Raw genomic sequence first — 14,184 nt, 5'->3', positions numbered from 1 at the left:
ATAATTAAATATTTTTCTCATTTTTCTGGTCTTCTGCAAACAGCTCTTCCCTTAGAACATGTAAGATGATCAACTCTCTAATATTCAACTTGCATATATATTTTTTAGGCATGCTCCATGGACATGGAAAGGACTGCCTTGCCAAGAATTCTGCCTGTAAGACTTTTGTAGAGCAAAAGGAATAATTTTAACAGATGAAATTCTAGTTGGTGGAATAAGTACCAGGTTTGCTTCTTATCCATCTTGAAACCCCATTGAAGTAAAATGTGCTATTTTCAAAACAAAACAAAACTTAAAAGCCAAAAGAATGGAAGGGACAGACTGAGCCCAGATGAGAGTTTTCAAGAGATTTCTAGAAGAGAAGAGAGCTAACAAAGGAAACTTGTAGAGCAAGTTTGAAAAGTCGGAGCTGCTCCAAGACAAGGGCCCCTCCTGTCTTGTAAAATCCTGAATGGATTGAAGAGACTTTGCACAGTGCTTGAATGGCAATAAGACAGGAGGCGGGGACTGCTTCCTAGGAGAATAAGATGAGGTCAAGAGAGCAAAGGTCAGATGCTGCAGGGATGGGAACACAAAGAATCCCTCTGACCTTGAGGAGGGAGTAAGTCTAGAAAGGCAGAGAGAGTTCCTGCATTGTGACCCTGGATCCTTACGGGCCCTGAGTACAAGGGTCCCCATACTGCGCATAGGCTCCTGCACTGCTGGCATGGAATCAGAAAGCCACTGGACCGCAAATGACCACATTTTCCAGCCAGAACAGATGTCTCCAATGCTGACTGCAATTAGGATGCAAACTCACTGTGGGGCATGTCCAGAATCTGATTCAATTGTACTGAAAGGAAGTTAGGGAAATAGACATTTCTTCAACACATGAATCTTTGTAGAGCCACAACTTCTATATTAAAAGGAGTAGGAGGAGTTATAATTGTACTTTGAGTAATAGTAATTTTGAGTAACCTGTAAACTCATGAAAGAGAAGTTTCTAGTCAAAGGGGCCTTTTGACACCAAAAATTTAAACAAGTTAGCAATTGTTGTGCTTAGAACCAGCTTGCCTTCCAGGAACTTAGACAGTATCTCCTGACTTCCTTGTTTGGACAGGAAGTTAATTATGCCCAGCCTTTCCCTCCTCTCTACTCCCCACCCTATCTAATTCCCTATCTCTGCCAAGATTGATGAGATTAACATTCTAAAATTTGGGTAACATTAAAAAATTTTTTTATGCTTATTTATTTTTTATTTTTTATAATGCTTATTTATTTTTGAGAGAGAGAGAGACAGAGTGTGAGCAGGGGAGGATCAGACACATACACACACACACACACACACACACACACACACACACACGCACACAGAATCTGAAGCAGGCTCCAGGCTCTGAGATGTCAGCACAGAACCCAATGCAGGGCTTGAATCCATGAACTGCAAGATCATGGACCTGAGCCAAAGTTGGACGCTTAACCAACTCAATCACCCAGGTACCCCGAAAATTTAGTTAACATTTACATTCTGTTCTGCTGCCAGACTGTCTTCAGTGATTTGCCCATTAGTTCATTTGTTCTTCCAGTAAGTATTTATTGAGTGCCAAGCACTGTGGTAGGCACTAGGAAAGAAATGAATACAATAAGCAGCATTCTCCATGGAGCCTTCCTTCTCATAATGAGAGAGAAATAAGTAAAATATATATTATGTTAGCTGAGAGTCCTAAGGAGGATAAGAACGTAGGGAAGGGGAAAGGGAGTTATGAGTACATAGATGTATGCACACACAGCCACAGTGACCCAAAGGGACTGAGGGAATCCTGGGCAGGAGTAGGAAATAATGGTCCTGAGGAAAGAACATGCCTAGTTAGTTGAAGAAACAGGAAGAAAGCTTAGGTGAGGTTGAAGGAGAGTAACAGGAGGTGAAGTCAGAGGAGTAATAGGGAGTGTGTGTGTGTGTGTGTATGAGAGAGAGAGAGAGAGAGAAAGAGAGAGCGAGGGAGGGAGAGAGAGAGTGTATATGTGCACTGCTCACATGCAGCTTGAGTACAGCCCTGCAGCCATTGTGAGGGCTTTGGCCCTGATTCTGAGTGACATGCTGTAACTGCTTTACCAGGATGACTCAGCCTGCTGTGCTGAGGAGAGACCGTGGAAGACCAGGGTGGAGTCAATGAGACCAGTTCTCCAGTTCTCTGAAATCAGCAGGATGTCCAGCCATTCAGTTTAATTCTGACACTAACTACCTGGAGTTAGCAGAGAGCACACATTAGGGGCTCAGTCCGGCAACACTGCTCCCACTTCAGTCCCAGGCCACAGTGGAGTACCCAGGCTACCATGACCTCCCCACCTCAGGTTCAGTAATTGCCTAGAACAGCTCACTACTTATTATGACCAGTTTACTGTGAGGAACTGCATAGGACAAGTATGGCATAGAGAAGGGCACAGAGTTTCCATGCCCTCTGGGACTGGTCCTCTTCCAGCTCCTTGATATGTTCACCAGTCCAGAAGCTCTCCCAAACCCATCTTTTAGAGGTTTTAGGAACTCTTTGGACAAAGACCTAATGAATGTATTTTTCCTTATATCAGGCTTTGGTTCCAATGTCGTGATCCTTTGGGTTACCACAAGGAGAATATTCTCAAATCCATGCTACCTTTTAGTTTGCTTCAGATTGTTTTTTGAATAGATAATATCTTCATGTGATCCAACCCCCAAAACGATATGACAGTTATATGGTAAAAAATCTTGCACTCACATCTATCTCATTTGTTTCATGTATAGACCAGGCATTCATTCATTCATTCACTGATTTTAATTTAGTTTCTGCTTTTTTTTCTGGGAGTTTCTGGATTGCCTTTCTTTTTAAAAAAAAAAAATTTAATGTTTATTTAGTTTTGAGAGGGAGAGTGAGACAAAGCATGAGCTGGGGAGGGGCAGAGAGAGGTGGAGACATAGAATCCAAAGCAAACTCCAGGTTCTGCACTGTCAGCACAGAGCCGAACATGGGGCTTGAACTCATGAACCATGAGATCATGACCTGAGCTGACTGAGCCACGCAGGCACTTCTGAATTGCCTTTCTTTTTGAGGACAGAAGGAATATGTACCTTCTTCACTATGTATTAAACATTTTTAAGCTTCCCACTCCTTTTATTTATTGTTTACAATAGATAATTCCATTTACATTAGGTATCTACAGTACTCAAATTCATAGAAATGGAGAGTAGAATAATTGCCAGGGGCTTGTGTTTGGGGGAAGGATTTCCTGTTTAATGGATGTAGAACTTTTGTTTTGCAAGATGAAAAATTTCTGAAGGTTGGTTGTACAACAATGTGAATAACACTACTGAACTGTAAACTTAAAAATGGTTATTTTATGTTATACGTAATTTACCAAAATTAAAAATATATTTTTTAAAAAAGGTTAAAACATGAAAGTTTTACTGTATCTATGGAAATTAGGACTCTAGGTTTAAATAATCATAATAAAATCGTATTACTATTATGATAAATAATAATTAAAATAATTATGATAAAATTGCAGCTATTAACCTTTGAGCATTCACTTAGTTACAGTTTCTCTTTCAATCCTTAACACAACTCCCTGAGGTAGGCATCACCACCCCCATTTTAAGATGACAGTATTGACAAATGTGCCAAGGCCATCAGAAGGTCTCCCCACACTTTGAGATTGCTAGATGGCTTGGGTGGCAGTAAGCAGCAGAAGAAAGAGGGCCACATTTGCAATTAGGAGCTTGGGCACGTCACTCAATTTCGGTGAGCCCCTCTGGATCAGAGATTTCCCGCTGTGCCCTGAGGAACTCCAGGAGTTTCACAGACACCCACAGTCTCACCCAAAAAGTGTGGGAATAGAGAGGTCAGGTGAACAGAGCTCAAATCCTGCTGAACCAAAGTGGTTTGCATTTTTCTGTTTTCCATTTTGGACTTTCATCCTGAAGAATGGGCTCTGCTGCTAAAAAGAAATTTGAAAATCACTGGATTCAATTATCTCTAAGCTCACATTTTATAGCTTGAATGAATCTTCCTGGACACTGTATCTCTGGAACTTGTGGGTGGGCAGTGCAACATAATTTGCAGGGCTCAGAGAAAAATGAAATTGCAAGACTCCTTGTTCATCAAGCAGTAAAAACAAACAAAAATAAGTGCCATTAAAGGCACTAAAACATGAAACTTCTTCCTTTCTTCTGTGGGCTTTCTCTCAAATTGTCATGATGTTTTTATTCGCTATTTTATGTCATTTTAAGTAAAGAGAAAGTAAATTTTAAATTATTGGCATGAAATTTACTATTTGTATTTATATTGGGAAATACTAGTTTCAAATGCAAATATAAGAGTATTTGACTCATTTACACCATCGCTAAAATTATATAATTTGTATTTCATAGCTCATACATGCATATGTGTTTTATTCTTACCAGAATAGTGGAAACACTACACAAAACTAACTCAGCTGTTTTTAGTTGGCGTCTTGAGAGGCACACATTCTAGCACCACTTTCTCCCGTCTGCTGATAAATAGGAAAGGACTCAGATGAAGGTAGTGGTTGCCCAATTTTTTCCTTCCCCATTCCTTCTATGTCATCATTTTCAGCAGCAGTGGTTAGCTAATACAGGTAAGTAACAGGAATAAGGAAGGATGGGATTGGGTTCCTCGGCGATTGGTGTTTCTTAGACTACCACTGCCTTCTTTTTGAATTCAGAGCAAGTTTTGATAGCCTCTTGGGGCTGTCAGCAGACCTGTTTATTCAGTAGTGGACACAGCACAGTTACTTTTTACTTGTTTTGGGTCTCGGTGAACACATTGTGGGCCTGCTGGAATCCTGTGCGCATGCAGCTTTGAGTGCTATATTGCAAAGGCGGTGGTAAGAACAGAAGTGGAACATGCATGCTGTGTGTATCTCCGCTGTTCACATACATGCTCCGCTGCCCCTTTGGACTTCATTTAAGACTACAGGTTCAGAGGCGCCTAGGTGACTCAGTCGGTTGACGTTCCGACTGTTGATTTTGGCTCAGGTCCCGATCTCACAGTTTCATGGCTTTGAGAGGCCAGCCCTGGACTCTGTGTGGAGAGTGTGGAGCCTGCTTGGGATTCTCTCTCTCTCCCTCTCTCTCTCTACCTCTCCTCCGCTCATGCACACATACTCTGTCTTAAAATAAATAAATAAGCTTAAAATAATATATAAAGAATGTCCATGTGACTTTGGTTAATAAAATGTGCATAAAGTAACATATGTCTCTTCTGGCCAGAAGCACTTAAGAGCTGGTGTGTGCTTAATAATTTACCTCCTTTTCCCCCACCAGGGGACCAACAATACCCACATGGTGGAGTCTTCACGAGCCTGGGTCTCCAAGTGAGAACAATGTGAAGCAGAACCCACCCTCCAACTACCTTCCTACTGACCCAGAGTGGACGTGTAGCAAAAGAAAGACATAAACTTTTGTTATAAAGTTTGGGAGTTGTTTGCTTTTGCCCAGACTAATACAGTGTTATTATTGTTTTCCCTGCTATGGAATGCTTGCTACAACTTAAAATTATTTTTGGAGTAGTTATAAAATGTATATTTAAAAGTTAAATGCTATACCTTTTTGTTTTAAGTTTATTTATTTTGAGAGAAAGAGAGAGAGACTGTGAGCAGCAGAGAGTTAAAGAAAAAGGGAGAGAGAGAATCCCAAGCAGGTTTGGTGCTGTCAGCACAGGGCCCAGTGCAGGGCTCGAGCCCATGGACAATGAGATCATGACTTGAGCTGAAATCGGAAGTCAGAGACTTAACCGACTAAGCCAGCCCGGGGGCCCCCCTCTATAGCTTTTTAAAAAGGTGGCTCAGTTTTTTTCTTGAAATAGAAATTACCTTTGGTAAATTTTGTATTTGTTGAGTATTAATCATCATTAATTTTTATATGTGTGCTATTTGAAGGGCAAAACACAAGGGTAAAGTTCTAAAGGTTGAACCTAATTTTCATTTGTATCTAGGGATCTCCACTGATATCCCAGAGTCACTGTAGTAACCTAGAGTCCATATTTCATATTGTTGGGCAAAACCTTTTTTTTTTTTTAGCAAACTTACATGAATAGAGAAGATAATAACTCTGAATCTTTTCCCTGGCTTCACTTCCAGTAGTTGAGTGATCAGGAGAAGTATTTTCCCCAAAATAGATATAAGGAAAAACAAAAGACCTGGATGACTGGGGCCTGAATAACTTTATATATCTGAAGTTCTCTCAAAGATATCACATATATGGTGCTTTTACTATTGATATTAAACTCCTCTTCTTTCTCTGATATCTGAAAGGATATACACTCCATCACTGAGGAGAGCTATTTATAAGAACATGGAAAACTTGTTTAAAAAGCAACTATAAAAACTGGCAGAGAGAGAGATTTGATGGGTTCTTTTGTATTCAGAATTAATGCTCCAAGGAGAGAAAATGCCAATGAATGCAAAGGTCTGAGCAGCAAATTAACAATTCTCATGGTTGGTCTTGATATTTGATGTCAGATAAATTTCAATGAACTAAGTCTCCAGTTTCGTTCTTAGAGCAAATATAAAAGTCTGCTCTCTATAGACTTTAACAGATGGAAAAGAAATATACTGAATTATGTAAAATGCTAACTCTGAGATCCAGTTATTTGAAGGCTCATAGAATTCCAAGTATACTCCATATGTTTGGAAATACCTGGTAACTGATATTTGTAGACTTAATGTTTCTTTGGCTTGACCCTCTTTGGGTGGCCCTGAAGTTTCAGTACAAGCAGAACCTCGTAATTTTGTGAGAGCACAAATGTGAATAAATTGCCACAAGTTTGGGGGATCCAGGTCACTAACACCAATTCAGGAGGTGTGTCTCCATACCTAGCTGTGCCTAGCTGTTTTTCAGCCCCAGCTCAATGCAGTCTTGTGGTTCTCCATCAGCTGCATGTACAGCAAATCTCAAGAAGTATAAGAGGTATCGTGTGTGTGTGTGTGTGTGTGTGTGTGTGTGTGTGTGTGTAACCCTGCCAAGAAAAAGAAAGCTAGTCTCTAGTCCTAATGTTGTTGAAGAAAAGGTAAAACTCTCAGAAAGTAATTATTCTTAGGCAGAAAATACTTTGGGAATATTTACGAGCCATTGGTAAAATCTCTTTCATTTGAGGTTGATGATGTGATAAGCCACCCATAGATACTATCTAAAGACACACAGAGCAGGGGAGAGGTTAGTTTATGACACTATTTAGCATCTTCTTGGCTAGAGCACAACTACTTTTCAAGTGAGAAATAAAACAATAAAAATTCAGTGAGGAAATGCTCTTGGAAATAATTACCTTTTACAGAAATGGGATCCAGGAGGTCTGTAGAGTCATGTCTATGAAGCAATAGGCAATGTAGCTTCCTTCTACTTCTGCAAAGAAAGCATCAAAAGTAAAAGTTGGTTCAACAGTCTGCATAATGTGCCACTAATAGGGAAGGTGGCTTCAGCTGACCCTCCTTGCACGCTGAAGAAATTCATGCCCTAGCATAAAAGTGTTCAACTCACAGGGAGTCGCCTCATATTGAAAGGCAATTACTTTGTTTCAGAAATACATTAAATGTTATCTTTATGCCAGGAAAGGTATAGAGTTGCCAAGGAGACAAAAGGCGGTTGTTAATCATATTCTTTAAGGAGGCATTCATAGCATCAAGAATGCCTTCTGAGGTGGGTCCTTGACTTGTGCATTCATATTGTATCTTCCTCTGTGGTCCCCTTCTCACACTTCTTCCAGCTCTGAGTCTGGATAATCAGAAGGGCAGGAGAACCCTGCTAATCTGTGACTTGTCATTCTCTGCTGTTCACACTTTTGAACAAGCACAATTACATGGTCTCATCAGCATAGACTGGATTTTGACTGATTTACAGATACTGTTAAATCAGTATCTGTACTGTACAAATACTGTTATGCAAGGTAGGATAGGTTTATTTTATCTTAATAGTTTTATTTTTTTTAATTTTTTTAATGTTTTATTTTATTTTTGATACAGAGAGAGAGAGAGAGAATGAGAGGGGGAGGGGCAGAGAGAGAAGGAGACACAGAAACAGAAGCAGGCTCCAGGCTCTGAGCTAGCCGTCAGCACAGAGCCCGACGCAGGGCTCGAACCCACGAAAGTGAGATCTGACCTGAGCCGAAGTCAGAGACTTAACTGACTGAGCCACCCAGGCGCCCCTTATCTTAATAGTTTTATAAAAAGACTCTGATCCTGTATGAAGACACTATTTAAAAGTTTGAGGGAATTTAAAACTTCAGTAATAATATAGTGCAGTTCACGAGGAAAATTATATCCTGTGGTGGTATTTATAAATTTAGTTATTCACAACAAATGCATGATTTTAGGTGTTCAGATATCAAGGACCTATACTGTTTTTTTTTCTGGTTAAACAATTAATCGTTTACACACAGTTTGATTCATTCTGTATATTCTTAAAACCTTTCTCAGTTTAAATAATGTGTAATTTTCAAGTAACAAAAAAGATTTACAAAGTTGCAAGGAGAGAAAGAATCAGTGTAAATTCACTGCAGCTCAGCTCTGGTACTGTGTGCCCCTTAGCCAAACAAAGCGTGAGGGACTTGGAAATTAAGTCACTGTTTGAGAGTTAATCTTATAAAGAAAACACTTATTAGATTGGAGTTCTAAAGAAGTTGGCTAAAAAGACAGACTGTCTCCCAAGTCAAAAGTCAGAAATACCTGGAAATCTAATAAAGATTTGCCCATTGCAGCTTTATCACCAATGTTACTACACCTGCAGAAATGATGTTCATTTCCAGCAGTATGGCAAACAGGTAACCTGGCCAACGCTTCAGGTAAAAACAAATAAAAAAGCAATAAAATTTACAACCATCTTTTTTAATACATTAGTAAACTAGCAAGAAAGCGAGGAATACACAGGCCAAAAACTAAGTGAAAAAGAATAAAAGAACCCAGATATATAAGCTGAGTAATAAAATTGATTTTTTTTTCTTTGAGGGCATTTACTGAACTGGGTAAACACAAACTTTGGTTTTTATGGCTTTGTAGAGACAAAGTTCAGGGACCCCAAGAGTTGGGGGGAGGGGACATCTATTGTGAGACCTAATGAAACTAAGACTTCAAAAGCATCACCCTTATTCTGGTGTAAGATGAGCAAGCAATAAATCTATTTGCCCCCAAGAAACCACAGGAGACTTCCAAGGAGAATTCTCTGCCTCATATCTTACTAAGTAAAGGGGAAAACAAAATCTCACTTGAGAATTTATAATCAAATAAGTAGGCTTATAGACTGAATTTGCTTTATCAAGAACACAGGCTAAGGACTTGGCCTGTGTTCTTGGGCAGAATGTGCCCTCAGGCACCTGGCAGAAGGAAACCTACCTTCATTCCGGCCTCAAAAACTCCCAGAGATAAACTTCTTTAAAATGTAGTATATAATAAAAAAAACTACAACATACAAAGGAAAACAAGACACTATGACCAAAGCCAGCAGAAACCAGAGTTAACACCATCAGCTCATCAAACACTTCAGATATAGGAATTATCAGAAACAGAATGTGAAATAAAAGAAAAGTATGGAGGAAATGAATAAAGAACAATAACATGAGTGAATCTCTGAAATCTACTCCTGAAGTCATTCCTGCACTATTGCACTATATGCTAACTAACTTAGATATAAATTAAAAAAAAAAAAGAAAGAACAATAATGTGAGGAATGACCAAGTATATTAGAGAATGAACCAAATAAACCTTATAGAAAGGAAATTTGATAATTGAAATTATAAATTAGATATAAAGAAAATTAGTGAAGCAGAAGGTAGGTCACAAAACTTCACCACAACTTTGCATAAGAAACAAATACGAAGACTACAAAAGAGAAAGACACAATGTGAAAAGGTTTAAAATGTACCTGAATAGAGTTCTACAGTGTGATAGTTGGTGTTACTGTGTCATCAGTAACATGGTACCCAGGTATTTGGTCAAACATTATTCTAGATATTTCTGTGAAGGCACTTTTTAGGCGAGATAAACATTTTAATCATTAGACTTTGAGTAAAGCAGATGACCCTTCATTACAAAGATGGGCCTCATGAAACAGATTGAAGGCCTTAATAGAAGAAGACTGATCTCTTTAAGCAAGAAGGAATTCTACCACCAGACTGTCTTTGGACACAGACTGCTGCTCTTCCCTACGTCTCCAGCCTGCCAGGCTACTCTGGAGTTTGGACACACCAAGCCTTCACAATCACGTGAGCCAATTACATAAAATCTCTCTGTCTGTCTGTCTGTCTCCACACACATGCACCCACACAGTGTTGGTTCTGTTTTTCTGCAGAACCCTGACTAATACGTGCAAGGAAAGAGAGTGAAGCAGTATGGAAGACATAATGCCTGAGAATTTCTCATAACTGGTGAAAGACACCAATGTACAACTTTAAGAATATTCATGAATCCCCATGCATGATAAATACAAAGAAATCTATAACTATACATAGCATAGTAAACTTGAGGAACACCAGAAGCAAGGATAAAATCATAAAAGCATCCACAGAAGACAGAATGCTTTCGAATGATGACAGTGAGACTGACAGCACAGTGTTCAGCAGCACCACTGGAAGTCAGAAGATCATGGAATGGTATCTTCAGATACCGAAAGGAAATAACTGCACCCTAGGATTCCATGCCTGGAAAAAATACCTTTTAAGAATGATGAAGAAAGGAATAGAGATATTTTCAGACAAACAAAAGTGAAAGAAAAAAGTGAAAAATGAAATCATTGAAAAGTGAAATCATCAGAAGGGTCTTAGTAAAGCCAAAAGATCTATTTCAGGGAGAAAGAAAGCAATCCTTTCTTCCATGTAGAGAGAAAATCCATACAGACAGGGATGCCTGAAGTAGGTGTGAGATGCAAGATGAATGAAAAGCAATGGAGGTAATAAATATGCAGGTAAATACAAATAAACATTAACTGGGTGCCTGGGTGGCTCAGCTGGTTAAGCGCCCTACTTCAGCTCAGGTCATGGTGTCATGGTTCATGAGTTCAAGCCCCACATCGGGCTCTGTGCTGACAGCTCAGAGCCTGGAGCCTGCTTCAGATTCTGTGTCTCCCTCTCTCACTGCCCCTCCCCTGATCACACTCTGTCTCTCTCTCTCAAAAATAAAGACATAAAAATCTTTAAAAAAACATTAACTGCATAAAATAGCACTAAAGACATATTATAGGATTAAAAACAAGAAGAGTACAAATAAGATTTCCTCCCTGTCCTAGGTTCATGAAGATGTATTTCCCATATCATCTTCTAAAATCTTTATTGTTTTTGCTTTCATATTTACATTTTTCATCCACCTGGAATTCATTTTCATGTAAGATGTGAAAAGGTTGTCTCTATTAGTCAGCTTTGCTGAAGTAACAAACAACCCTCAAAATTTTAGCAGCTTGCACCAACATATATTGCTCATCTTAATGTCAGCAATTGCAAGTTTGCTGCTTCAGCTCTACCCTGTGGTGTCTTCTCATTGCAGGTCCCATGTGTCTTCTCGTTCTGGAAACCAGGCTGCAAGGACAGCCCTTTATGAGACATGCCATTCTTGAGGCAGAAGGAAAGAGCTAGACCCTGTTAACTTAAATAACCTGTATGGATGTGGCATATGCAAGTGAGTTAGGAACATATGCTCCTTGTACAGGGAGGCACTACAAATCATATGGCGATGGGTAGGAGTATATAATTCTCTAACAGGAAAGGATACAAATCCAATTTACAAAGTTCCTCATTTAGTTTTTTCCTATATGATGCCCAGTTGTCCCACTGTGATGTACTGAAAAGTCTATTTTTTCCTCAGGGATTGCAGTGCCAGCTTTGTTCAAAGACCAAGCTTCCCACATAGCTGCGCTCTTATTTTTTTCAGTTTCTTTCTTCTTGTTCCCAAACCAGATCGTCTTATTACTATAGTCTTTAGTAAGTTTTCATAGCTGGTTAACCAAACCTACCCACTTTGTCCTGGTGTATTTTGGCTCTTCTTGGATCTTTGCCCTTCCATAGACTTTTGTTGATTTCTGTAAAAATCTGTTGAGATCTTGAATGGGTTTACATTACCTCTATTGATCAATTTAGAAAGAATTGACATCTTTACAATATTGAATATATTAATTCATTAACATGGCTATTTCAATCTTCTTTAATTTTTTCAGTGACATTTTATAGTTTCCTGAGTAGTGGTCATCATATTTTGCTTAGATTTACTCCTAAGTGTTTTATACTTTAGATGATTTTTAAATTATAGATATCCTTTAATTTTGTTTTCAGTAGTGTTTTTATGCCCTTAACTTCTTTTGTTAATTTCTTTTTAATGTTTATTTATTTCTGAGAGAGAGAGAGAGAAAGAGAGAGAGAGAGAGAGAGCGGGCGAGCTTGGGCATGTGAGGGACAGAGAGAGAGAGAGAGAGACAGAGACTCTGAAGCACCCTCCTCCCCTACTTGACTGTCAGCACAAATTGTGAGATGATGACCTGAGCCAAAGTCAGACGCTCAACCAACTGAGCCACCCAGGTGCCCCACTTTTATTAACTTATAATTTATATTTCAGATCCTCTGGATTTTATTTTGGTGCAAAAATAAATCATTTTAATTTTATATTTTTTGAAATATTAAGCCATCTGTACCAGTAGTGCTTATTAAGAGTACATCTTCTCCCCTTTGAATGCCATCTTTATCATGTACTAAATCTGCATGAGTGCCTAAGTTTCTTTTGCCCCTATGCAGTTGTCATGTATTTGGCCCATCCACCAATAATCTTTAGTTATAGTTTATTTCCCAGGTTCTATTTCTTTGCTGGTATGTAGGCTTTTTCTTTCTCCTCCTTCTGTATTTTTTCTTAGATTAACTACATGTTTTACTCTTACTCCTGATGCATAGACATGCAATTGATTTTTGTGTATTGATGTATTTAGTGACCTTGCTAAATTCTAATGATTACATTTATTAATTCTAATAATTTGCCAGGGTGTTCAGAGAGAGCCTACACATGGCAGAGAGAGAGGGAGAGAGAGAGAATCCCAAGCAGGCTCCGTGCTGTCAGCCAAGAACCCAACATGGGGCTTCAACTCATAAACTGTGAGATCATGACTTGAGCTGAAATCAAGAGTCAGACTCTTAACCAACTCAGTCACCCAGGAGCCCCAGTTTCCAGGGTTTTTATTGGGGTTCCATCATGTAGGCATAGAATGCTCATATGACTGAACTTAGTTATTCAGTAACCAGTCTCTCTGAAGGTCAAGTGTGGTGTGGCTCAATGCCCTCACCAGAAATCACATTGTTTTGAATCTGAATCTGGCTCTGTGCTGCACAGGGAGCCTGCTCTTTTCTCTCTCTCTCTCTCTCTCTCTCTCTCTCACACACACACCGCCCCTAAGAAATTACATTGTTAGTGTACCCATTTGGGTGTGGCCTGTGGCCCCAGTTATCAGGCAAAATAACTTGCCTGTATCAGATACTTGTCATGCAAGATATTCTAAAGAACTGGTCAAAGAACAGCCCTTTGTTTAAAATACAGAGGGTTGGGCAGCTCAAGCTGGCTGAGTTAACCCCTTACTGTACACTTTATAGAGAGGATTTTTGTTTTTGTTTTTGTTTTAGAGTTTGTTTTGAACAGACTCTCAAGTCACCTCTAATTTAGAACTTATAGTTTGAGACTTTTGGGATTACCTAGGTCATATGAATTTGAGTTTAGGTCTGCTTATGGGCTGGCTTTGGGTTATAAATGATCAATGAAGATATTACCCCTCCTGTTCTGCTTCGTGCCAATGCAACATTCCTTGAAGTCCTGTGTGTGTGTGTATGTATGTGTGTGTTAGGGTAGTACAGTTAATTCTTTCCCCTACAATGAGAGCATAATGCTCCAATAAAGGATCCCAAATGCAACGAGCAGATTTTCCTATTAGATTTACCAATTTTAGGGGCTTCTAGGTCTTTTCTTCTGTCCTCAAACTTCAACAAACTCTGACTATCAACCTAAGCTTAAGTTTGCCAAATTAGACAAATGTCCTTGAGGCAAATGTGACTTAGGTAGTCTTTGACTTAGATTTAGGTAGTCCTTTCTTTCCCTTAGATATTTGGCCTGGTTACTCTTTGCTATTTTATAGTCATATAGAATGATTTTCAGAATGGGCTTTGAGGGGCACCTGGGTGGCTCAGTCAGTTAAGTGTCCTATTT

The 14,184-nt window shown here is 39.2% G+C and overlaps 1 long non-coding RNA gene across 1 annotated transcript in view; it reads left to right on the top strand.

The window, feature by feature from the left end:
* The window catches only part of LOC115289799, a 40,942-nt gene extending 35,467 nt beyond the window's left edge, over positions 1 to 5,475 (top strand). Inside the window, exons 3-4 of the long non-coding RNA XR_003907811.1 lie at positions 109 to 156; positions 5,297 to 5,475. This is a non-coding gene — a long non-coding RNA (uncharacterized LOC115289799). The remainder of the gene's footprint in view (positions 1 to 108; positions 157 to 5,296) is intronic.
* The last annotated feature ends 8,709 nt before the right edge of the window (positions 5,476 to 14,184 follow it).

This window comes from Suricata suricatta, chromosome 4 (genome assembly GCF_006229205.1).
Source record: "Suricata suricatta isolate VVHF042 chromosome 4, meerkat_22Aug2017_6uvM2_HiC, whole genome shotgun sequence".
Taxonomy (NCBI): domain Eukaryota; kingdom Metazoa; phylum Chordata; class Mammalia; order Carnivora; family Herpestidae; genus Suricata; species Suricata suricatta.
This window is presented reverse-complemented; position numbering and strand designations above follow the sequence as displayed.